This window comes from Amia ocellicauda, chromosome 1 (genome assembly GCF_036373705.1).
Source record: "Amia ocellicauda isolate fAmiCal2 chromosome 1, fAmiCal2.hap1, whole genome shotgun sequence".
NCBI lineage: Eukaryota > Metazoa > Chordata > Actinopteri > Amiiformes > Amiidae > Amia > Amia ocellicauda.
In genome coordinates, this window is record NC_089850.1 from 12,532,505 (window position 1) to 12,557,773 (window position 25,269).

Consider the following 25,269-nt stretch of genomic DNA (forward strand, 5'->3'; position numbering starts at 1 on the left):
AAAGTAGGAAACCTTAATAAAGTGTTCTTATATGTAAAATAAATGATAATGATTCTTTATACTGAGTGTAAATATGCTTATGCATGAGTATGTCATGGAAAAATCTTTATTTGTTTTTCAAAGCACTAATTTGAAATGCTTGTTAGTGATTTTCAGCTGCTAGATTTCTTTAAATGCAGTCTTGAGAAATATTAGTGAAAAAGAGAACCGAAAGAGTTTTATTTTCTCTTGCTTTTGGCTTCGGTGATATTTGATACTCATTTGTCACTTGTTTTTCAGTGTGTTTCGGTAATTTGGGAACTGCCTTCACAGCATGTGTCAAAGGCTATACACTGGTACTGAAAGTCGTTTTGTTAATTATTAATTAATGTATTTTTATGCAGCCCAGCCTTTTAATTAATTAATTATATGATAATTAATAAACTATAATGATATTGGAAAAGCATTTAACTATAAAGTAATGCATTGTTGTTTAGGCTGTGATTTTTTTATGTCTGTATTAGCCTCTTCTTCCATTACTGCTGCAAGCTTCCCATCAGCTGATGCGTCTCATATCTTTAATGACTACAATGAACTGATGCCAAAGGGCTATAAATAAGTTCCCTTATTTATGGAAGTTTCTAGTGGAGTTGCCAGCTGGACCTGGCACTTGGCTGGTTATGAGTGTTCCCAGTACACTTCGTACTTATGCTTCACATATGATTAGTTCGCAAAGTGCTCTGCGTAGACCCCAAAATATTTACAAGTGGAATCGGATCTGTAGAAAGTGCAATTAAGGAATTTAATAATTGCCTAAATACTATCTACACCTACAGCATAATTTTGTTTTAAGCTATCTCATTATTTATAAAGCAATAACATTATGCACTGTTGCAGTTACAAAAACTTGACAGCAAGGTTATATTTTTAGTTTTTTGTCCATGAGATGAAATCTGTATATACATGGATACATTTGTATTTCATTTGACCACATAACATGGTCCCAATCAACCTGAGAGCTTTCAGAGGCTTTCTGGTTAAGGGAGCACAAAATCAACATTCTTGATTGGCCATCACATTTTCCAGACCTCAATCCAATATAATATTTGTGCTTTGAACTGAAAAAAGCCATCCAAAAGTGCACATAGTGCAACCTGGACGAGTGGTCGAATATCCCTTCTGAGAGGTCGATCAACCAAAATTAAAAGGAAACGCCTACTCCATGGTATCAAAGCCAAAGCAGATTCACAAAATACTGACTGCCAGGATTATGATTACATTTTAGCTTTTTGTAGATAATGTATTTTTAACTATTTTTGTATGCTATTGATACATAAAATATTGAGAGTTATGCCATTCATTACCAGATGGGTTTCTATTTAAAAATGCATTCAAAATCTGCATTTTCCTGCTAAATTTTTAGTTACACTTCATCAAGGGTATGAATAACTTTGGAAGCTACTGTGTGTGTGCATGTGTGTGTATCTATATGTATGTGCATGTATGTATGTATAGTCATATTATTTTGGAAGAATCTTTAAAATAAATATGCTTTGATCAGTCAGCACTCCAAGTTGTGTCTGCGGACGTCTTAGCCAGAATGCAGTTTCCAGAACCAAAAAAATAAGCAATAACTATGGGATGTTGGATTGGAAATAAATAAGAAGAAATGCCTTCAAATGCTAGTGGTTGGTGCAGATTCAAACATGCTTTGGCTTCCCTGGGAGATGGTTTCCTCTAAAAATGTCTTCCGTGATCATTTTTTTTCTTTTTTTTTTGGCTGTTTCAGCAAGACCTACAGAAGTTTGAAATTTTCTCAGACCTGTGGCATGTGTGTTTTGCAGTTGGATAGTGTCTTTGTTAAACCAGTTTGTTGGACATGTTCCAGCAATGGCAGAAAAAATAAATAGCAACATTGTCAAGGAAAGTATGAACAACCACTGAATTTGCCCTTTATTTTTAAGACATGCATGGAGGGAAATATAGTTTTTCAGTATATTTTTACTCTATAATGTAACATCTTTTCCCAAGATGGCAAGCAAACTCCACCCAGCTAAACACCTACTTTTCCCAGATCTAATTAATGTGTAACCAGGTATTTTTAGTGTCATTTAATGTTTATTTTGAATGATCCATGTTTTCTATTGACTTTCTATTGATCTTCACACTTATTAGAAATGTGGATAAAAGAAAGATGCTTGGTCCTCTAAGACTGGATTCTTTTGTAAACCAGGTCCAACTCTAGACTATTATACGTGGTGTCAAGCTTCAGTGTTTTTCCACCTAAAGCAGCTGGGTTTGTCGAGTATGCAGCAGCATTTAATGTACTGATCGTAAGATGTAAATTAACTTGCTATTCGGATGGACAGGACCACACCCATGCATAAATGGTAACCAGAACTACATAAATAACCCCCACAGACCATCCTTTGTTGTGACACATGTCTTCATTCTGGCATTCATTCACTGTGCCAAATCTGCCGAAAGACAAATTATCAATTGGAGAAAGGTGGGTGGCCAGTGATGAGGAACAGTGCTGAATATCGGTTACTAGATTATGGTATAGTCTTTGTGGAGAAAAAAAGATATAATCGACCCCAAATGTAGAAGCTCTCTGATTAAAACACCCAGAATGTTTGCCAGAACATTGCCTTTTCATTAAAGCTCATCCGTGCAGCATTCGTTTAATACTGACTGACTGCCTGTTATAATTCTCAAAGCTCGCTCTTCACCTCCCGTCCACGACCGTGGTTCGCCACCGACTTCCTTTACAACTTTTGATATTGTAAGTTTGGATTCCAAGCAAACTTGTCTGTATATGAGCTGCCTGGCAAGATGTTTTTTATTTACAGTGGTTGGGCTGTAATAGCAAGACTAATGAGTTTTACATACATTTGTGGATAAACAGTTTCCCTGACCACGTGTAAATCATAACAATATGTTAATAACTGTGGCAAATTATATTGTGATTCACACAAAAAAATCACTGAGGAGACTTTGATTTAGTTAAAAGCAAATAAGATGCAATCTAGCACAGCCACACAGTATTGATAGGCTTCATCAATTTAAATGAAATCCAAAAGATAGACAGAAGGAATGTGTGTCTGTGTGTACATGGATTTGAAATGTAAAAACCAAGGTAGATTTTGTTTTTAAAATACTTTTTCCTTTTTTTCATTCCTGCAAAATTTAATTGGAAGCATACATTTAATTAAAGTGTTTTGTCAAATGACTGGTCAAACATTTTAGAACACCTTCATTTTTCCAGTTTTTATTGAAATGTATGCAGTTTAATGTCTCAATGTACTCTGAAATTAAAGCTTAGAACAAATTGGAGATAGAAAATAAATCATGGAATCATTTTGTTGAATACAATGGAACCCCTTAAGCTGACAAACCTCTCTGATACCCTTAAAAGGGCACCAAATCCGCGTGCTTTTCTTTAATCCATGTGTACTCTTCACTGGTGTGTTGTTTGCCAAGTGTTTGGTATCCCATGAAAGCTGAGACTCTAACAATGTGAAGCATTCTCTGATGTGAAAAAATGTTTTTTATATCCCTCCCCCACATTTTACGCATTCTGAAATGGGGTGGGGTGGGGGGAAACTTGGTCTGAGTAGGAATACAAAAACTCAGAAAATATTGACAATTATGACATATTCTGGAACCAGACAGTCTACTGATCAAAACAAGACCATCCACGTTTTGGAAGAAGCAACACCCATAGAGAGCTCAAAATGTCAAGATGGAAAACTCTGTTTACAGTGTACTAATACACAATGATTTGGGATCTGAACTTCTCTGTGTTTGATAGAACATCAATATATAATAATAATAACAATATATACTGGATTAATTATGGAGCTCTGAACAAAACAAGCCTATTTCCAAAGAAATCTGATAGAAATTGAATAGGACCCCCCCAGAGCAGACTGCACGTTTACCCCCCGGGCTTTGAATGACGGCGGGCGACATGGAAACTGTAAATCAGATGTGTTTGAGAATGAAATGTGCTGGTAGCCAAGAGAATAAGCTTGCAAACGATGTGCGCATTGTAGGAATACAGTGTCACTTCTATGCACAGGAGCTGCGCGTAATAATGCTTAAGAGGGTGTAGTAACACAGTATATAACTCTGAAATGTACATTATTTTACAGTTTTGGTAACCTAAACTTTTGTTTTAACCTCTGTCAGTTTACCACTTACCTTTGTACCATTTCAGTTTATTCACTGGACTTCAGTATAAACTGGAAAAATGGGGGTGTTCTAAAACTTTGTATTTTCACCTATTATTAAAGCCTATAGCCCCAGCAAAATGGGTGCTTTTCAATATGTTAAAAATCATATTATACATGGAAAATGTATTTCAAAAAACAGACCACATTCTCAGAACATATGCTCCTCCCATGAATGGAAGGACAGTGTGGAACTGTCAATAGAGACCTGAACAAAAACCCCCATTGCATTTAAAAACAATGTCAGTCCTTTCTCAGCACTGGAATGCTGATGTCTTGTAAAAATTTAAAGAGGTCATCAATCATACTATTAGACAATCTAGACAGTTTATCTGCCGTGCCCCTACCTGAGACCAGTTGGAACACCTTGCCATATGTTATTCAGCAGGCCATAGACGCTCAAAAATAAAGACGGCAGTAAAATGGTTTGAAATGATTGTAGTTTGCACGCACACCTGCTTTCATTCAATGTAGGCTAGGTGTACTGTGATAATTCACTCTGTTAATGCATTGCTCTGCATTGTTTTGATATATTATACCAAGTGTTCAAGAGAGCTTGATTATCTGAGGCAGAGTTTAATTGGCTGTGGTGCACCACATATTGTAAACAATAAATTGGGAATAGAGAGAGATTTGAGACTTTTCCCAGTGGTTTGAACAGCATCAGGATTGTTTAGGAAGGTAGATTGAGTCTAGCACTGTGAGGTTTTCGTAGGTACCTTTAGTAGGTTTCCTCACTGATCATTCTTCAGCACATAGACATGTTTTGGTGCCTTAGTCTTACTTTAATCTCTCTGTAGTAAGAGTTATGCAAGCTACAGCATCACCTTCTGTGATGCATATCTTATCGGTGCCATTATACCGTTGCACAGCTACCTAAAAAAGTAATGAGACCAACCGTGTCCTTTCATCTATATTTCAGATCAACCTGGACAACAAACACATTTCAATTCAGGACAGAAGAAAATGTTTTTATTTCTCTCTTTTTGTCTTTTTTGTTTTCACCCAGAAACGCACCCTATGCCAGTTCAGAGGAGGCAGATGAAAATTTATGCCAACAATAATTTTACAGAAGCAGCAATAAAGAGAAGCTGGAAATGATCGAAATACTGGTAAGTGTCTGTAAGATGTAAAATGCAGAGGAAGTCTGTGCTTCTGTGCATCCTCGCCCTACCATGGCATTATCATTGCCATCATGAAAGCTCGGGGCAAGAGGCTGGCACAGAGACACTATTGATTATTGGGTTGCAAAACAGGAAACCAGGGGATGATGCGTGTCAAATATTACCCCAGTATTGCACAATTCAGAAAAGGAGATGACTGGTTTGTAAGATATTAAATATATAAAAGAGACATTACCAGATGTGGTGATTCAGGGACTCACATTGTGTCTGATGTTTCACAATCTTTGTGATAATAATGGATTTACATGGAGATTTGTCTTGGCATAGAAAGGCAACTGGTAAGACTAATGCGGTTGTGAAAAGTCACGGAGAGTTTAACTTAATGCAGTATAATTAAAGCAGTTCACACCTCTAGTGGAAATCTACACGTCAGTCTTATTTTACAATGACTCAATTTGCGTTACCCTGTAATTAGTAGACAAAATTAAATGTTTGTTTTTGTCCAACCGCTAACAATTAGTGTGTCTAGCCAGGTGCAATGTGAAAACACATATATAAACCACACACACAAAATAAAAATAAATAATGTGTGTGTGTGTGTATATATACATGTTCCAAGGGGATAACTAACTGATTGGCCAACCATACATGAGACAGCAATGCACTACATTCTCAAGCTGGCCAATCAGTCAATTAAGCCTCCCAGACCATCACATCAAAGTCAATGGTAATAGTATATAGCAGTTAACATGCACATCTATGTAATATAACAAGTGAATTCAAGTAGTTAATAAATATCATATGATTGTTGTAAATGCTGTATAAACCCCTGTGGAGGGTATGATTCAACATCTGAACCCTGGGCTTTGTTGTCAGATGACTATAATATCTTGTCTCTGATTATAATGGATTAAATAAAAGTACCAAGGTGAATTCTGTGTGCTCTCAGTTTAGGTTTCATGGAAGATAATTAATTAGTTTATAACCACAATTACAATAGCTTGTTATTCATAATCTATTACCTTTAAATAGCGCATTAGTAGCATCTGTTCCTACTAATATAAATTGCATATTAAGTGCTAATGATGTAATCCAATCAAAAAGTGTTAGCCACAATGCAGTGTCATTTACGGTACAAAAGAGTCTGGCCAAGACTGTAAACTGCATTAACTGCACGAACTGTACGAAGCAACTGCAAAATATCAAACAATGGCACAGGGAGAAGTCTCTTAGCAACTGTCAGCACTTCTTGCACATGACCGGGACGTCCTCCTCTACAGCTGTTGTCACTCACTCTCGGTGGCAACTCTCTGCTCTTGCCAGTCTGCATTCTTCCCCCCATCTAGGAGTTCCTCTTAATGCCAACCCCACAGCCTATGGTAAACATTCACAGTCAGCAGCAGGCACACTACAATAGAGTGAGCCTCATCTGTGTAGGAAAGTCCCGAATACTTTAATGTGCCCTCGTTTGCTATGTTGTTCTGATATGTTTGCCTCTTTCCAAGGAGCTATCCCCCCAAGAGGTCAGTCCCAGCTTTCTGCACATACTGAACTCACTTGAATGGCGGTTCAAAAAAGTCAAGGATCTAAAACTTCAGAAGGAGCAATTTCAAATGCAGTCCTCAAACAGGTGCAGCCACCACAGAAGGAGATGAAGTGGCCAGGCCAGAGCTCCTACACCTCAGGGATGTCTCCTGGCAGCTTCCCCAGAAAGCATGTCACTAGCTGTCAAGGGGAGTTCTGGAGTATGCTACACTGTATACCTCCTGTAAGGACTAAGTAGAGCTGCTTTGTATTATATTATATTAATTTAATGAATAGCAAGGCCATGTCAAGCATTGAGAGTTATGAGTGGGGCCACATTCCCTTCCTGAGGATGATGGTTCAAAATGCAGTGTAAAATAAAATATTATAGCTTTACAATTTCCAGTCACGTACCTAAAACATCTTAAATTTCTGCTGAGCAGTGCAATGCTTTGTAAAACAAACCGCTTTATTTTTTGTAATTGGTGTTTGCGTTATTGTTACAGTGTCATCAGGTTTGTTCGGGGGAAGAACTATTAATTCTGAAGGATTGTCCGCAGGAAAAGCTTCTGCAGGAACCAAGTAGTTTGCCGAGTTTTGATTGATGTAGAAACGGAAATATTGATTAAGAACACTGAAAATATTAGAAGCAAGTTTGCAGTAAACTCTGTGAATACCCTTTCCACAGAACAATAACAAAGAGGAATGTGCTTTTTTTAAGGAAGAATTAGGGAACCCCATGCCAGAAAGATCTGAAATGTTGCCAGACCCAAATAGAGCACCAATTCTCAGTGGAGATATAGACCCGTAACCTCAGAATGGAGTGGAGGCCAAGTGTACTTACTCTATGTGTACATAGCAGATTTGAGTTATTCTTCCAGAATTCCTTCCCACCAAGGACTGCAAGGATCAAAGACATAATTGCCCGTAATTTATATATTTATATATATACTTTTATTTCCTTCCAATTTTGTGATCAATTATCTGTATACAGTGTATACATATACACTCACCTAAAGGATTATTAGGAACACCAGTTCAATTTCTCATTAATGCAATTATCTAACCAACCAATCACATGGCAGTTGCTTCAATGCATTTAGGGGTGTGGTCCTGGTCAAGACAATCTCCTGAACTCCAAACTGAATGTCTGAATGGGAAAGAAAGGTGATTTAAGCAATTTTGAGCGTGGCATGGTTGTTGGTGCCAGACGGGCCGGTCTGAGTATTTCACAATCTGCTCAGTTACTGGGATTTTCACGCACAACCATTTCTAGGGTTTACAAAGAATGGTGTGAAAAGGGAAAAACATCCAGTATGCGGCAGTCCTGTGGGCGAAAATGCCTTGTTGATGCTAGAGGTCAGAGGAGAATGGGCCGACTGATTCAAGCTGATAGAAGAGCAACTTTGACTGAAATAAGCACTCGTTACAACCGAGGTATGCAGCAAAGCATTTGTGAAGCCACAACACGTACAACCTTGAGGCGGATGGGCTACAACAGCAGAAGACCCCACCGGGTACCACTCATCTCCACTACAAATAGGAAAAAGAGGCTACAATTTGCACAAGCTCACCAAAATTGGACAGTTGAAGACTGGAAAAATGTTGCCTGGTCTGATGAGTCTCGATTTCTGTTGAGACATTCAGATGGTAGAGTCAGAATTTGGCGTAAACAGAATGAGAACATGGATCCATCATGCCTTGTTACCACTGTGCAGGCTGGTGGTGGTGGTGTAATGGTGTGGGGGATGTTTTCTTGGCACACTTTAGGCCCCTTAGTGCCAATTGGGCATCGTTTAAATGCCACAGCCTACCTGAGCATTGTTTCTGACCATGTCCATCCCTTTATGACCACCATGTACCCATCCTCTGATGGCTACTTCCAGCAGGATAATGCACCATGTCACAAAGGTCCAATCATTTCAAATTGGTTTCTTGAACATGACAATGAGTTCACTGTACTAAACTGGCCCCCACAGTCACCAGATCTCAACCCAGTAGAGCATCTTTGGGATGTGGTGGAACGGGAGCTTCGCGCCCTGGATGTGCATCCCACAAATCTCCATCAACTGCAAGATGCTATCCTATCAATATGGGCCAACATTTCTAAAGAATGCTTTCAGCACCTTGTTGAATCAATGCCACGTAGAATTAAGGCAGTTCTGAAGGCGAAAGGGGGTCAAACACAGTATTAGTATGGTGTTCCTAATAATCCTTTAGGTGAGTGAATGTATGTAGGTATGTCAATAGGGCTTTCTTCTCTTGCTAGTGTACTTTCCAAGAAAACTAAGACATGTTCCTGTATTACAGTTATAGTTTTTAAGGATCTGCGAAAATGTATGTCTGTAACATTGGGTTGTGAGGAAGTGAAGCCTGTTATGCTTAATATGAAATATTACCATAGACCAAATATACAGTGTCCAGAATAATAATTAATATATGTTATACTGAGAGAGTGGGTGCCAGAGGTTGAAAAACAGCTGTGCATAACATTGGGGATAATTTTTTTCTTGTATTAAGCTTATTTATTTTTTGGAACTTCTAGACACACAGATCAGGTATATATATGTTCCAAAAAATAAATAAGCTTAATACAAGAAAAAAATTATCCCCAATGTTATGCACAGCTGTTTTTCAACCTCTGGCACCCACTCTCTCAGTAAACCAGTCTTAGACGCAAATGCTCAAGTGAGCAGAAAATCAACGCTCTTGATTGGCCGTTACAATCATCAGACATCAGTGTGGTTCAAAATGTGTCGAGTGCACTGAGGAACAGCGCAGAGCACGCACACGCGGGGGTTGAATATTCCTCCTGAGAAGATGACAACCCTATTAAAGGATTACAGGAAGTGCCTCCTCCATGTTATCAAAGACAATGTTGGATTCTCAGTCTGCTTTTTTCCATGGCATGCATTTATGTGAACATTGTGGATTTAGAAACGTGTCACTATTTTTGACAAATATACTAATTATGCATACAATATTGAGAGTTATGTATTTGGATCAAAAATACTGATTGTACATCTGCATTCTTCTTGCTAAATCAACTTTAAACTCCATCAAAGGCACTTATACATTTGGAGGCCACTGTTGCATTTGTGTCTGGTGTATCTCTGTGTACAGAACATCAGAGTGGAATAATGCAGTAAAACATGTGGAACAGGTTGAAATTGATACACAGGGAATTCAGAGGCCTTGTAATTTAATCAAGCGTGGTGCCGTTAGCGTTCTTGGTGAAAAACATTTAAGTAAAACTTTAAATGTATTTGTCACTCTCTTTGTGCTTGTGTGTGTGTGTGTGTGTGTGTGTGTGTGTGTGTGTGTATTATTATTATTATTATTAACCAGTACAAACAGGCTCTTAATGATTGACTGGATTGAACAGTTATTTTCTCAGTTTTGTAGCCCAAAGAAAGACTTATCTGAAAAAAAGATCCTGGTGTTCTACAGAGAGGAAAAAATCCTTTGGTTTTATATTTGTTAATAAAGGTGATTAGCGTTGACCCATCTCATGGCTTAATCTAAAGTGAGAAGTAAATAAGTAGTTACCTTTGAAGTTCTATTTTTTTTTCCACAGTAAAATACACAGAGTTTAGGTGTGGCATCTGACAGCAATCATGACTTCAGGTTTTGGCAATTTAGTTTTTTTTTCAGGTCAGATCAAGTTCTTTGGGGGAATTAAGATTGCTCAGATTTTTCCGATAAGGCTGTGTGAAGTGATGACACGATTTCCAAGCTCAGTCTCTAATGAGGTGCTGAACACGGGTGCAGTGAACTTTTGACTACCCATATTAACATAACAGGGCAGGACTCCTTTGTCCATTTTTAATTTTTAAGTATGTTATTGGCATATGCATTTGTTTGCAGTAGTCTAATCATGTTCTCAATGCTGAGCTACTGGAGAGCAGCAATGATTTTGAAAATGAACTGCGACACAAGAAATAGAGGAGACTCGGTTATTGTGTAAGTACAGTAATTATGCCAAGCTTGATCATTACAGCTGTCTTTCAATAGACCTTTCATGTGCCTAACAAAACAAACCCCTTCCATTATTTCACCCTGGAAGCATGATCTGGTATTGTATTTCACCATAAACTCAATTCTTACTGAAACAACATCGATTGTTCAATTTGCAAAATGTAATTTGTAAGATGGCCAATTCTTAACCTTTAACTTAAAGTTTTGAAACTGCTTAAAGTTTAATAAGCAATGCATTCCTGACCTGAAGGTGGGGAAGTATTTAATAAAATAACAAAGACTGTTCCTACATCACACATTTGGACTTAATTAATTGGTCACTTATACCTAAGCTAATAACTAATCTTTAGATAAATTACTATTCACTGAAAATGTTTCTGACCCCTTGTATATAAAGTGATTGCAAGTATTTTGTAGCATTTGTAGTATTTACTAGCATTAGTATTTACTTGTATTATTGGTCTTCATGTCTGATCTGAAAAACCATCCACATTGTGTGATCAGGATAAAGGCTGTGAGCAGCTTTACCTTCTCATTAGTGTTGCTTCTGTCATACGATGTATTGTATTGTATTGTATTGTATTGTATTGTATTGGCAACATCTGCCCACAACAACCACAACACAGTATTCTGAATCTACACAGGCAGGTCTTGTGTAGAAAGTTCTGTCTCCAGAACTCCTGGACTCAGCAGCATCTTAAAACTCTTGAGCCTATGTCATTTATACCAATTTGTCTGACTGCCATGTATAAATCAGTGTGCTGGGATTACAGCGCTCCCTAATCCAAGACAAAGGAGTGGAATGTTTGTGTTTTAATTTATCAGAACATTCCAGCAAAAACCAGGGAATGACCGAGATACCCTCACTGACTGGCAGACAAGTCCTGTACCATTCTTTCCCTTATTCTTATTTTCTGTTTACTAAAAATCAAGTGAATATACAGGTGAAAATAAGGTCAATAAGGGTAATAAAAGATGGGAGGGGGTTCATCTAAAATATTGGAAGGATTTTGCAGTTATACTTAGATAAAGAGATGTGGTGCCAAACAAAAGCTTTACTTCTGACTTGTACAGTTAACCTTTTCATTGTGACTTCAACTGCAGCACAAGCCTATTAAGTTCCTTGAAAAGATTATATAGCGTGGATTACATTATTTAGTAAATAAAACCCTGAGTATATATAACAATCACAAGATGTACTAATGTTTTCTGGTTTGTTTTATTTTAATATTTTGTATTGGAGGTGGGGCATTTGAAAACAAAACAACCCTTTTTCACGGATTTGCAATCTATCAACATGTTAGCCAGCTTCACTTTTTTAACAATTGTATCTTACATGTGTGTGTTTTAAAGCCAACAATATAACGCCTCAAAAATTGTCACTCTATGGAGTTTAATTTGAAGAACGATATAAAGAGCCTTTTTGGAGTTGAGTTTTATTTCCCCTCTTTCCACCTGGCCATTCACTAATAAAACACTGAATTGTAATGTTACTCATCACTCCTGGATGGTGTTTATAACATCAGCAAGAACAGATTGTAATTGAAGGGTATGCCTTTAGATCATAATTGATTGAGCACAGGGCCACTTCAGTGTGAACTCTGCATGACTGTCTCTGCTATCAGTGGACCTAAACTGGATTAGGTCTGAGTTTCTATTGTAAACACAGCACAGTACAACTTATGCACAAGTCTAATTTAACCGCTTCTCTGTAAACTCGAACCCTTATGTTTTGTTCTTATGCCAAGGACAAATTAAACTGTTTTTCTGAACAACATTGATAAGTAAAGAATAGGATTTTGTAGGTGGGGGAAACAGACAATTAGTTAACTAACTATGTTCATGCCCAAGAAATAATGTCAGCGAGGAGATCTTGGGTTCTACTCTTTAAAATGGCTTTAGTTGCTGGGTGTGGCTACAGAGATGTGAATGTTCAGATTGTGTGTAATATGAGTGATGGACTACTTCATTCAATCACATAGACTTGTAAAAGTTGGTAATCAATTACTATCTGAATGACAGTTTCCAATTTGTCTCCATTTCCATGCATTTACACTCTACAGCCTGTACAAAACCACCATCTTCTGGAGAGAAAAGCAAACTGCAGAGTGAATCTGACTACTAGGACTACAGCATGACAACCAGTTCTGTCAGTCCTGTTCAGGGTTGTCTTTCAGCAATATGCAGGCTGTATTCAAAGCACTGCCTGCATACAGATCTCTACCAGCAGGGGCAGACCCCTCAATGGCCACCCTGTTCAAGACTACCTCAAAACAACACTGGAAAAACTGCATTCAATTGTGTTTCATATTTTGTAACCTTATGCCCTTTGTGGTATCTATGAGAAACCAGGATGTCTTTGATAAAGGTCATGCTTTTCCACCCACAGACAAAAGACTGACAATGTATATGTGGAAAATCTGTTTTTTTTCAGTTTCAGTTTCAGATAATATTACCATTCTAAGGCCTAGACCAAAATAAAAGCATGAGTCTATATTGATTAATCTGAGGGAAACAGAGTCACCTACCCAGAGAGCTAAAACAACCCTGAAAACATGGTTTTGTGAAGAATGAATCTCCTCTCTATACAGTTAAATAGTTTTGTTCCTCTTTTCTTCCCATAGTGCTGATAAATCGATACAGACTCTGTCAGCTGTTCTCCCATGTCTCAGCTGGTGTACATGCTATACCCCTCCCAGAAGACACCATATGAATAGTCTAATCATGTAAAAATGTGAGGAACAACAACTTAACACATTTTACAAACTCATAATTTGTTCCTGGCTTGCCTGTTCTTTTTTTTGGTCCATTAAAAACACACCTGGAGCTTGGAGCATGATTTTGCCAAACTAAGAAAAGCTGGACCTGGTTAGCAATACTAATTATTGTGAAAAACTGTATGACCAGCAAGCCAGTAGGTGGCACTGTTTCATAAAGACCAGCAAAGTAATGTATGTAACTATGTCAGTATACCAATAGAGCAGAAGTACTTTCTTTAGGGTCTTGACCATATCTTAAGTAGATTATCAAAATATCCTCCATTTCCATGTTTTGTAAAAATCTATTTAATTTTGTAGAATGCTTAATGTTTTTATCTGACAGAATTCAGCAAGGCTATTATAGCAATATGTTCTCTACCACTTTAAAAAGAAGAAAATACACTGAGTGGCCTCTTTATTAGGTGTGTCTCCCCTTTCCATGAAGTAGACTATACAGTCAGACAGCATCACGTGGTTAGACTGTGCTATTTAAAGCAGGTAGGCAGGTACCTAGGGATTCTGTGTGTGCAATTCAGAGGCAGAATGAGCCAGACAAAGATCTGAACGACTTTAACGGGGCACACTAGTTGGTGCCATGTCAGAGCATGTCAGAACCTGCAACCCTGCCAGGATTTTCACGCTCGACTGAACACTGGACAATGGAGCATTGGAAAAACATCATCTGGTCTGATGAATCCCAGTTTCTGCTGTTTCACAGTGATGGGAGGACCTGGACATGGCGAAAACCACAGGAGTCCATGGATCCATCCTGCCGGGTGTCAGTAATACAGGCTGGTAGTTGGGTGTGATGGTGCGGGGTTGTGGCACACATTGGGTCCCTTGATACGAGGATATCTGAACATTGTTGCTGATCAGGTGCATCCCTTCATGGCAGCAGTGTGTCCATCTGTGAATGGGTTCTGTCAGCGGGAAAATGCTCCATGCCCCAAGTCTAGGATTGTCCTGGAATGGCTCCATGAACATGACAATCATGCATCTGTGGGATGAGATGGAATAAGCTATAGAAACTATGGGAAGCAATGGAGTCAACATGGGCAACATCTCTGTGTTGTGTTTTCGACTCCTTGTTGAGTCCAAACCTTGACAAATTCAGGCTGTTCTGAGAACAAAAGGGTGAGCAACTTGCTATTAGGTTGGTATACCTAATAATGGGGCCACTCAGTGTATATTGTAAATTCAGTATAACGTGGCTCTATTTATCATCAGATCTGTCTTTCTTCCACTTGCAAATGTTACTGCTAACAAGTTGAGGATTGTAGTTAGTTATTAGCCAGTGAGTTTTTAATCTGGCCCTTAAAGATTAATATAATGTAATTTGTTACATATCTGGAAAAAGGAAGAAGTGCTATTACATCAGGCAACTGGAGAAAAGAGTGGAAATGTAAGGCCACCAAATCTGTAAATCCTTGCTACAATCTGTGTGGGCTGGACAAAGGAATGTATGTAGACGAAAGGAGAGAGCAGTTTGGGTTCAGAATGATCACAGTGATAGTTTGCAGATTGTGCCAGAAGATGGCAGTCTTTAGCTAAAATACACACCTCTGTTACTGCTACTGACAAGACTTGAGTAATGAAAATAAACATTGGGTATGGCAGGAATTGGGGGGGGGGGGGGGGGGGGGGAAACACTTGCTGTGTACAGAATGTTTATTTCCATTAGCATATTTAGCCTAAATGATTGCTAAATTACATTTTCAAACTATCAGGAAATTAATGTTAATCTGTGATGTTCAGCTTTGGATGTCTTTAATGCAGCTAATTTTACATCTCACTAAAACTTAAATCAACTTCTTTGTTTTGCTTGTTCTGCTTTACACATAGATGTTACATTTGGGACACATTCTGAAAGTGTTTTAGAAATGTAAAGTCCTGGCCTCTCAAAATTGCAAAGTGTTGCATTCATCCCTGCTTAAATCTGTTTTATCTTTCATTGATAGTGTGTGGGAATTGTAGTATTTTCACTGTATATATGCTGGAGATTTAAACATAGACAGACAATATAACCTGTACCTAATTGGACCCTTTGGTTTACAATTACAAAATATAATGTGTGTGTGTGTGTAGGTGTGTGTGTGTGCATACATACATACATACATACATACATACATATTTATACATCACCATCACCATCAGTCCTTATTGATCCACTGCTGGATGAAGGCTCCCCAAGATGTTTCCACTTGATTCAATCCACAGCTTCTATTTTCCATGTCACACCTGCAAAGTGTATGATTTCATCTTCCCATCTTTTGTGTGGTCTTTTTTCATCTCTTGGTATCCATTTGATGGCCTCCTTTATCCATCTTTCCATCTTTGATCTGTATATATGTGTATATATATAAGTGTGTGTGTGTGTGTGTATGTGTGTGTGTAGTTACCTGAATATTTGTTACCTCCCACCTACTGTGTTCTCACAATTTTCTTCTTCATGTTTTAAAGTTGAACAAATATTATGACATTGATCCTACCTCCACTCCTGCACTAATTTCATCACTGCAGTGCAAGTTATCGCTGGGATCTTGACAGAGAATTGTATTTACTATTTTCTTTCACAAGCTAATAAAAGAGAAGCAGTTATTGCATCAGATTATATGAAAAACTATTTAATGATTCCAATTTATAACTCTAAACTGAATAATGATACATTTAAGAACTGACAGCGGATGATAAATGGGGGCTCATATAAAACATATTCACTGTGAAGAATGGCTGTAGATGAATTGCACACTGATACAATCCAATGATAAAGCACAATAAGAGGCACTAGAAGACTTAATAATGTGCTATTCATTTTGAAGTGATTATTGCTGGTTAATAAAAGAGCACAAATTAAAAATATATATATTGCACAAAGATGTTAGAATGGTAATCTTTTTTTTATCACATGAAAGCCTAAGCCATTAGCCCACTTTCTTTACAAATGATAAACAACAAGGTTTTAGTGCTGATGTCTTTGAGGCGGATGATTTAGAGAGTTTGCTATTTCCATCGAGCATCCATCATTGCTCGTCTTCAACAACGCTTTCATCGCCCACTGGCGTTATTCATTTGGCAGTTGCTTTTGTGTTTTGCAGATGCATCACGGACATGTACATAGCACTGATACCCTGGCCACGCATGAGTTCCACACATTTAATGAATACAGCAAATAAATACAACTAGATGCTTTTATGCAGAGTCGTCTGGTATTTTTTCCCCTATATAATGCTGTAAAAAAAGAGTCTTTATTTGCAATTATGAAGAACAGCTTTTACTGATAAGAAGAATGCTATTTACCTTGTGAAGGTATGACACATTATAAAGCACACCTTTTAAATATGGGAGAATATAGGAGAACAAATACTGGTTTTAAGCACTTATTTATTAATTTATCAAAAAATTATGAATTTGTTTTTTATTTGCTGTTTTTATGTTTTGTTGTTGTTTGTTATTGTGATGGCTATATTTTTATTTTATTTTATATGGATATTTTGTTATTTCTAGAAGAATCTGCAAAAGCTGCTTTTAATGCCTTCAGCAGCACACAATTCACTCCTGAGCCTCTCTGAGGTTAACCTACTGATATGAGCTGAATTTTTATTCCTGCATTGATGATGATGAAATCATACTTGCACCAAAAATAACAAATAAAAAACAGTATTTTCTCTTTACTGGACTTGAGTTTACCCCATTAATTCTCTATTTGAAACAGTCTAAAACAAACTAAATCATTATTCAGGAATATATCAATTAATTATGCACCTATGATAATGTAAATATATCATATTATAATATTCCTTGTGTAAATGTAGTTTAACACCTTTATAATGCAGAGTATTATAAATATAATGCTAGGAGGCCAAGAAGCCATTGTATGGTATATGAGCATCTCATGTGGAAAATGCTTCAATTTTAAGAGCAGTGTATGCCCTATAAACCAGAAAGTAATATTACAAACCAATGCTGTGTTAATGGACACCTGCATTACTAAGCAGTGAGTCCTTGTACCTGGCTCTGTGGTTTGTAAATAGAGCAATGCCAGTGCCATTCTGGAAAATACAGGAGGAAGACTGCTTAGGTCATCCTCTGACACAAATACCAGCCACTATTTCAACCCTCAAGCTGCCCATTTGCAAGTTGGTAAGAATTTAGTTTAAGATACACATGATGTGTTTATACATATGTAATAACTAAGGTATAATGCTGGATATTGTCTTAATAACAGATGTAATAATTAGTAACAAGGTCAGTTGTTACCAGGTTATTGTGACTATAATAATGATTTGTTAACATATGTTCTGATTTATAAATAATGTATAAATGCCACTGATACTGTTATATTACTCTCCGGGGTTCTGGCTGGGTATTTGATTGCAGAGCAAAATGTCTCCAGGCTGATTACATGTCAACACTCCATTGAACATGTTTTAAATGTATTTCTGCTATTTTGATTATCTTTTTTTAAAAGACTGATTTTGCTGGCAAAACGCTGTTGCTGGCTTGTGTAGTGGCTGCAGTAGCAGGTGCCCCAAAGACATTATTCAAAACACAGCCTTGTTTCATTCCAGTTATAACTCACTAGATTAGACTAGGAGACTAGAGGCTAAGTTGATGAATCCAAGGCCCAAGATGGAAGTTACAATTATTTATCTTATTCAGCTTAGGAAATGTAATTGTCCTGATCACCCTCATTTATGTCAAAAATTCACAATTTGAGTCATTGTCTTTTACTCAGAGGGGAATGATTATCTTTTTAGATTTCATTTTAAATCAGTTTTTCTGTATATGTCTGCAATGCTTCATATGTACGTGTTGACAGTAACCCATCCCCACATCTTTGCTGGAAATGAGCAAACTGTACCTTAAGTGGTCCTATCTTCACATTTACATTATTTCTCCCATAGTCTTTCAGTCCATTTTTGAAATTTTCTTTTTGGTATCTAAATAGTACAGAAAATGAACTCTATATATAGTATTTGCTCAATTCTTCTAACTCTCAAGCATTTGAATGTTGGGACCAGTTAGACATCAGTTAGCTACATCACATTGATCACATTTCTTTAACAGTGACAGTCAGTCTGCCACTGTACAAATGAGCTGAGTCTATAGCAAGCTATTTGCTGGTTGGGGTACCCTATAGAACGAAGCTAGCAATTGGTCAGTTCACATTTCAAAAGACAGGACAAATCCCTCTTGGTTGATACAGTTTGTTATTGGCATCCTTTGGTCAGCACAAGTGCTACCATAACAAGACTCACCTCTACCATGCATGATCTTAAATGAGGCAAAATAACAGATGTACATTAACTGTACTTATTGTAAGTATGTATTGCTGTAGTACTCTCTGCACCTTGCCAAACAATGCACATCTCTTCTTGAATATATGTAGCTTATGCCTATAAATGACTTGATTTTCACATTTTACATTAAAAAAAATATGCAAAGATTGGAAACATCATTTACTTTTTAAATTTTAATTAAAAAATGTCTTTTAAGATGCCTAGTATGCAGTGAAAACATTTCTAAAAGTCATGGCATGCTGGCTTTTGTGTGTGTATTGATTATTTATTTATATATTTCTCCCACCTTGCCGCATATATGGAATCGTTTTATGCTGTTTATCTCTCTAAAAGATGTCTAGTATTTTCTTTTTCTCAAGGTTGTTCTAGGGTTTTGAGGTAAATCATGACCAAGCTGCCATCTATAATAAAGAGACAAATTAGAATGCCAAATAAAAGATAATATGACTGTTGATCTAATGCAAACACTCAGAAATTAACAGTGAACTTGCATAAAAGTTCAGTCTCCTGAATATCCTAGGAGATCTCCACTACATCTTCAATAAAAAAATAAAAAAAATGTTAAGGCTCTGTTTTAACATCCCAGGCAGAACTAATGCACTGACAGGTTTTTGTGTGAATGTCTCCTTTGTCTTCAAGCATGGATCTTCATTTCAACCTGAATAAAATCTTCACGAAAAAATGTACGAGCAATCATTCTCAGTGTATCTGACCGCGTTATTTAACTTAAGTTGATTTTTTTTCTTCCAAGATGCTAAACAAAATGAAAACTGATCCTGAACAGATTTTCAGAATTTCCAACACAGGAATACATTTTTCCTGCATATTTGTGTAGTCTGGTAAGAAATTAAACTGGGAGGGCCCTTTGTTTAAAGGATGTGTGTGAGTAAGGGGGGTGGGGACCAATTTCTTCAATATTTTAATAAGTGTGGTGGAAATAGAAGATGTTTGGAAATATATTGATCTTGGTATGAACTCACAGGGTGTTTCTGGTGCACCTATACTACTCTCTCTCATCGTTGCTTATCGGTACAGTGAAAGCCTCATTTAGTCTCTACGCCCCACCATTGCTTCATTGTTGAAAGCAGGCTCAGTTTTGTCCTGTGTGTTATTTTATTTGCTTTGACATGTTGTCTTAGTAGTGTTGTTTATTTGTTGTTTTGCTGAATGCATTTTTCTTTTCTGTGAACTGCTTTGTGATTTCTGTATGGCACTACATAAAATCAATACACTATCACCATCTTGTACAGCACAACTTTACAGCCTTGCAAGTCGGACAAGATATTCAAAATTAAAGTATATTATATATAATAACTTATATAGAATATTGTGAAAATGTGATCGAAATATACTAAATATATGTGTGTGTGTGTATGTTTTTGATCAAAGATGGACAAAGGAAGCTATTGATTGAATCCCAAGAGATGAAACAATACTTAAAAGAAGACCACATAAAGGGATGGAGAGATGAAATCATAAACTTTCAGGTGTGACATGGAAAAGAGAAGCTATAGATTGATTGATGTGGATCAATATAGGCTGATAATGATATATAATCAATATATGTGTGTGTTTAATATTTTGAAAATTATTTCACAACATCAGTAATACAATATTACAATACAAGTTAATCAATCAATACAATCACATTTTGAAACCATGTATACAGGGGATATAGGCTATCTAACTGTGAGTGAAAGTATACTGTGATATATTGTATTGATCAGAATACTTTCCAGGCATTTCTAATATTGTGCTTTCGGTCTTTGTTTTGTTAATGATCTCCTTATAGAGCAGAAGGAACAAGAGGAGCAGCACAGCCAGCTGGTGCGAAGACAGTCCCAGCGGATCCCATGTCCTTATCTTAGAGTCTCTTGAATTTCAACAGCATGTCTTTGTAATCCATTCTACATGCTCACCACTGTCAGTGCTTTTAATAGTGTCTCCTATCTTCTCGGCAGCATCTATCTTCCCTCCATTTCTCAATATATCGCACTACTCCTAGTGACTGTAGCAGTAGGTCTGAGGCTGTAGCCAGAGCGATGCCTCTGTCACTTGTCTTCAAGACTGAGAAGACCCCCAAATCCAATTAACCCCCTACTTTGTTCCAAATTTAAAGGGTTCAGCTCTCAAACTATACTGAGATGTCATAACCTTTGACACTGGCACTTTTCAGCTTTCTCTTCCCTGGACACATTCCTCTGGCAGGTCTCTTTATGCAGACCTAAGGCCAAGCCTGAACACAAAGTCCTGAATAGGGTCTCAACCCAACCATTGTGCGGCCACAACATAGACTCCCAGTATATACACACATTTTACTCGTCCTGTTTTGTTTCTAATTGCACGCCCACATTTTCCCTAAACTCCAAAATAATGCCTATGTCCTTTTTGGATGATTTCCAGGTAACCTATAGATTAGTGAAAGCCATGGTGGGATTTTCCACTTTAGGATATCCAAAACTATGTGGGTTTATCAAGAGTTCTTGCACATTCATTGAAAGCCAATGAAAAGCGAAACAACACTGTTGCATTTCAAAACTGTTTACTAAGGAATTTAGGCATTAATTAATGTGAAAGAAACCCAGGGACAAAACGAGGCTTCAACAAAGAGTTTAAATTTTGATTCAATTCATCCCACTAACTGATTTAAATTTTATTTCATTTTAGGGTTTGTATTTCTGCCCCAGTAGCATATGGTCCATGCTATGTGCCAAAAGGTACATTTTATTTTGTAAACAATTATTTTTAGGTTCTATAACAATTTATTTTCTGCCTTTTTCACTTGTTATATCTGTTTCTAAATTTGAAAGACCACAGAAGGAGCTCTGGCTTTGAGCGCCCAGTTAACTAAAGCAGTTATTTATACAATTAAGGAGCACTCAAACGCTGTCTGATGGTAACCACTCTCTAATAGCTCATAGGCAAGTGACTTAACTGCACATTTGCTTAGTGCTGTAATCAAAAGCATCAAAACAATTTTCATGAACCTTGACTACTAGCAGAAAAGAATAAAGAATTTACTTGCTATAAATGCTTATATGTATGCAGTAACCAGGTACATTATTTATCAAGGGCTTCTCCTCTCCTGTATCCAATTCAACAATGACTTCCTGAACAGGCCTGTTGGTAATGTTTAGATAGGGGAATGCCTAATTATCTTTTTGTTTGCTTTAATAAAGAGACATCCGAGTGCTCCTGCAACATATGCACACAAACCGGTAAGAATAATATCACCCCCTTAATGCTGAGCAATTAAAACATTAATAATTAATTGCTTTAACTAACATAACTGGTATGCAAATTGCTGATTTAGTGAGTTGCAGAATACAAGGATTCTCCAACAAGGCCATTTTAAGTTAACCTTTGAAAATGTTATTTTGAATGCAATGTGATGGTGGTGTTTCATTTGAAGAGGTACTTATCTCAAAGTCAACATCTTACTTCTGTTTTCCTGATGCACTGTTACCTTTATTAGTTTGTAGCCTGGCAACCACAAGAGCAAAGCATTGGTAAATGGATAGATTTGTAATAAAACAAACCCAATATGGCTCTCTAGCAATGGCCTTTTTAACCATTTTTCTATGAAGGTGTCAGTTATAAATGTTACCTTGTCTCAGCAGGTGTGCAGGGATTGAGAGTCCCACAACACTGAAGGGTCACCAACCCACTGCTGTCCCCCTCTTTATTTACATAAAGGGCCATTAGGAGGGTGGGTATCGAATGAGAAAGTACCAGTTTGTGGCTCCCATATAAAAGGAATAATTGCCTAAATAGAGTCTGGAGCCACTCTTCCTGTGCTATAGAGCACAACCCAACTGCAGAAAACACCACTAGAGGGAGACAAAGGAAATGACAGCCAATGACTGGACTGGACGGCTTCAATGGAATTATCCTACTTGTGGTGCAGTGACAGAATATGAATGGATGCGAAAGGATATTGTCAACATTATCCGACATTGTTGTTTGTTTGTTTTTCCTGTACTGCTGAGTCGTCAGTTTATCTGTAAGTTCTTCGGTAGCTTAAGTGGCCAATAGGTTTCTTTTTAGGTAGCACTTAATGGCCTGTGAGAACAAGCCTCCCTCTGAATGGGAATCAGACGTGGGGGTGTAATTCATATTTATTGTGACGTTTCCATGAAAGTAGCAGCGACTAGAAACTAAGCTGATGTAGTTATTTCTGTTACCTGCTTTAATGCCCTTCGTCTAAAATGGTAACTACAGTGCAAGGGGGAGCTAAGCATATAAATGGTAGAAATTACAGTGTAATAATAAAGCCATCACAAAAATTGTACAGCCTGGCAGTAGCCTGCAATCACAAACGGTTCGAAAGGTTCGAGTGCCGTATTTCCATTGGCAATGATGGACCTCCATGGATAATTGCGGTGATGCGGTGAGCTGGGATAGTATCTCAAGCTTTTGAAAAGGATTCTGTGTCTCAGCAAAATACGGTCATCCCGGCTTCTTGTTCATTTACCTGTCCGCAAGCCCAATTAAACTCTTTAGATCCTAGGTTGAAAAAAGTGAAAGCTACACAAAAAAGGCCAATCAAATCAAGGGATTAAGACCTTGATCAGCTACTGTCGTTGATATGTTAGGGTTCCACTAATGTGCCTACATGGCTGTGGCAAAATCTGGGCTATGCTATAATCCCTATGCAGGTTCAGGCACTCCCAGTGAATCTTCAAAAAGGACCAGTTGGTACCAATGTGACTGTTAAAGGCTGAATTGCTGTAATTTATATTGATATATAACCTGTTATACCTCTGTCCCCCTCCTCTACAATATGGCACTATCACTTTAATGCCCTTATATTTTGCACCCTACTTATTGCTCCTTACTTATTCCTACATTCCCCCCACCCCAAACATTACTGTAACTGCATCTGTACTGTGGGTAATTGTGCCTCCTCTGACCCCACGGCACACAGTATTGTTACTATTTCACTGTATTTTATACTGCTTTTAGTCTACTTTTATCAGGGCTAATGCTGTGTATTGTACTTAATTGCACTTATTTTAATATGTATAATTTTGTAAATCAGCCAGGGTAAGCACTTCTGCTAAGAAATACATAACAATAATACTTAGATACTTAATAATAATAGAGGTGTTTAAAGTGGATACAGGTATATTTGCATACATATTTTGAAATGAATGTATTAAGTAACCTGAATTAAGCCTTAGAGATTATTATTTTGCCCCTTTTGAATATCACACAGTTTGTTTAATCTTATGGGGTAGCATATAGCATGCTGTCTTTTTAGAATAATACATAATCAGAATACCTATGCATGCTCTGCTCGGGCACTGTCCTCAGTGAGAGAGCCAGGATCTCTGTTTGTTTTACCATCGCTGAATCTCAATGCAGCATCAGGTAATAACAGCTAGGCCAGGTGTCTTCTGTAGGGCCTGGTAAACAGAAGACAGACCTCATATTTAAAATCCCAATATGCAAATAACATTAAATATACCTTCTATATAAAAAGTCCAGCCATACATGCTTTTACATTTCTCTTCATTTACTTTTATTGAAGTCAATGCCCTTCTTGCCAAACTGTATTGTCCGTTATAAAAGAGTCTTCTGGATTTGCAGGCTGAAGGTAATACCATTGAAATGGGAAGATGGAATTTCACCTGTTCTTTTGTGTGCAAATAAAAAGGCTTTGCTTCATGAAGAAAGATGAAAGGTAATAAAATAATTGAGAGGCCACTCACAGAGTTTCTGGGCCCCAGAAGTGCCTCAATTTAGTTCTCTCCAAATGAGAAGTATTGGTCAAGTTGAAGTAGTTACGGAGCCTATTTAAGTCAATGTAGCCATCCTTGACTGGGAACGATTGTTAGGTCCTTTCACTTGAAGTACCTCCAGCTAAAAATGTTTGGTATCACTATTTATTAATGACAGTACTTCACCTGAGACATTCATGCAGAGATGCAGACACTGAAGATCACACATGTCAAGACAAGCCAGGTTCCTTGTGTGAGAACTGGAACGATTGTGGGACAGTCACTTGAGGAACATATGTATATTTCTCTATTAAATGCAAGAGGCAGTCAAGTAAACAATTAAAGCTTTTCGAGGTCAGCACTCTGTTATGTCAATATTATGGCCTTTTCTTGGTCTTTGGAAAGACCTACAGCTCTGGAGAAAATTAAGAGACCACTGCAAAATTATCAGTTTCTCTGGTTTTACTTATTTATAGGTATGTGTTTGGGTAAAATGAACTTTTGTTTTCTATAAACTACTGACAACATTTCTCCCAAATTCCAAATAAAAATATGAATGGAATGGAATGGCTGCCATACATGTAGAGATGCTGATTTAAGAACAATCTGTAGTGGTCTCTTCATTTTTCCCAGAGCTGTATATTTAC

At 37.4% G+C, this 25,269-nt stretch overlaps 1 protein-coding gene and 1 long non-coding RNA gene across 6 annotated transcripts in view; one reads left to right on the plus strand and one right to left on the minus strand.

The window, feature by feature from the left end:
• LOC136766648 (uncharacterized) overlaps positions 1-23,190 on the plus strand; it is a 38,666-nt gene extending 15,476 nt beyond the window's left edge. For 2 of the 5 annotated variants that reach the window (XR_010821766.1, XR_010821762.1), the window contains exons 2-4: positions 5,224-5,326; positions 20,289-20,386; positions 20,692-22,454. This is a non-coding gene — a long non-coding RNA (uncharacterized LOC136766648). Of the gene's footprint in view, positions 1-5,223; positions 5,327-20,288; positions 20,387-20,691; positions 22,455-22,516 lie in introns of those variants that run through there. The other 3 variants (XR_010821770.1, XR_010821769.1, XR_010821768.1) reach the window with 3 other exon arrangements.
• LOC136767666 (protein CEBPZOS) overlaps positions 1-25,269 on the minus strand; it is a 398,863-nt gene that overhangs the window by 250,926 nt on the left and 122,668 nt on the right. The window lies entirely within an intron of this gene.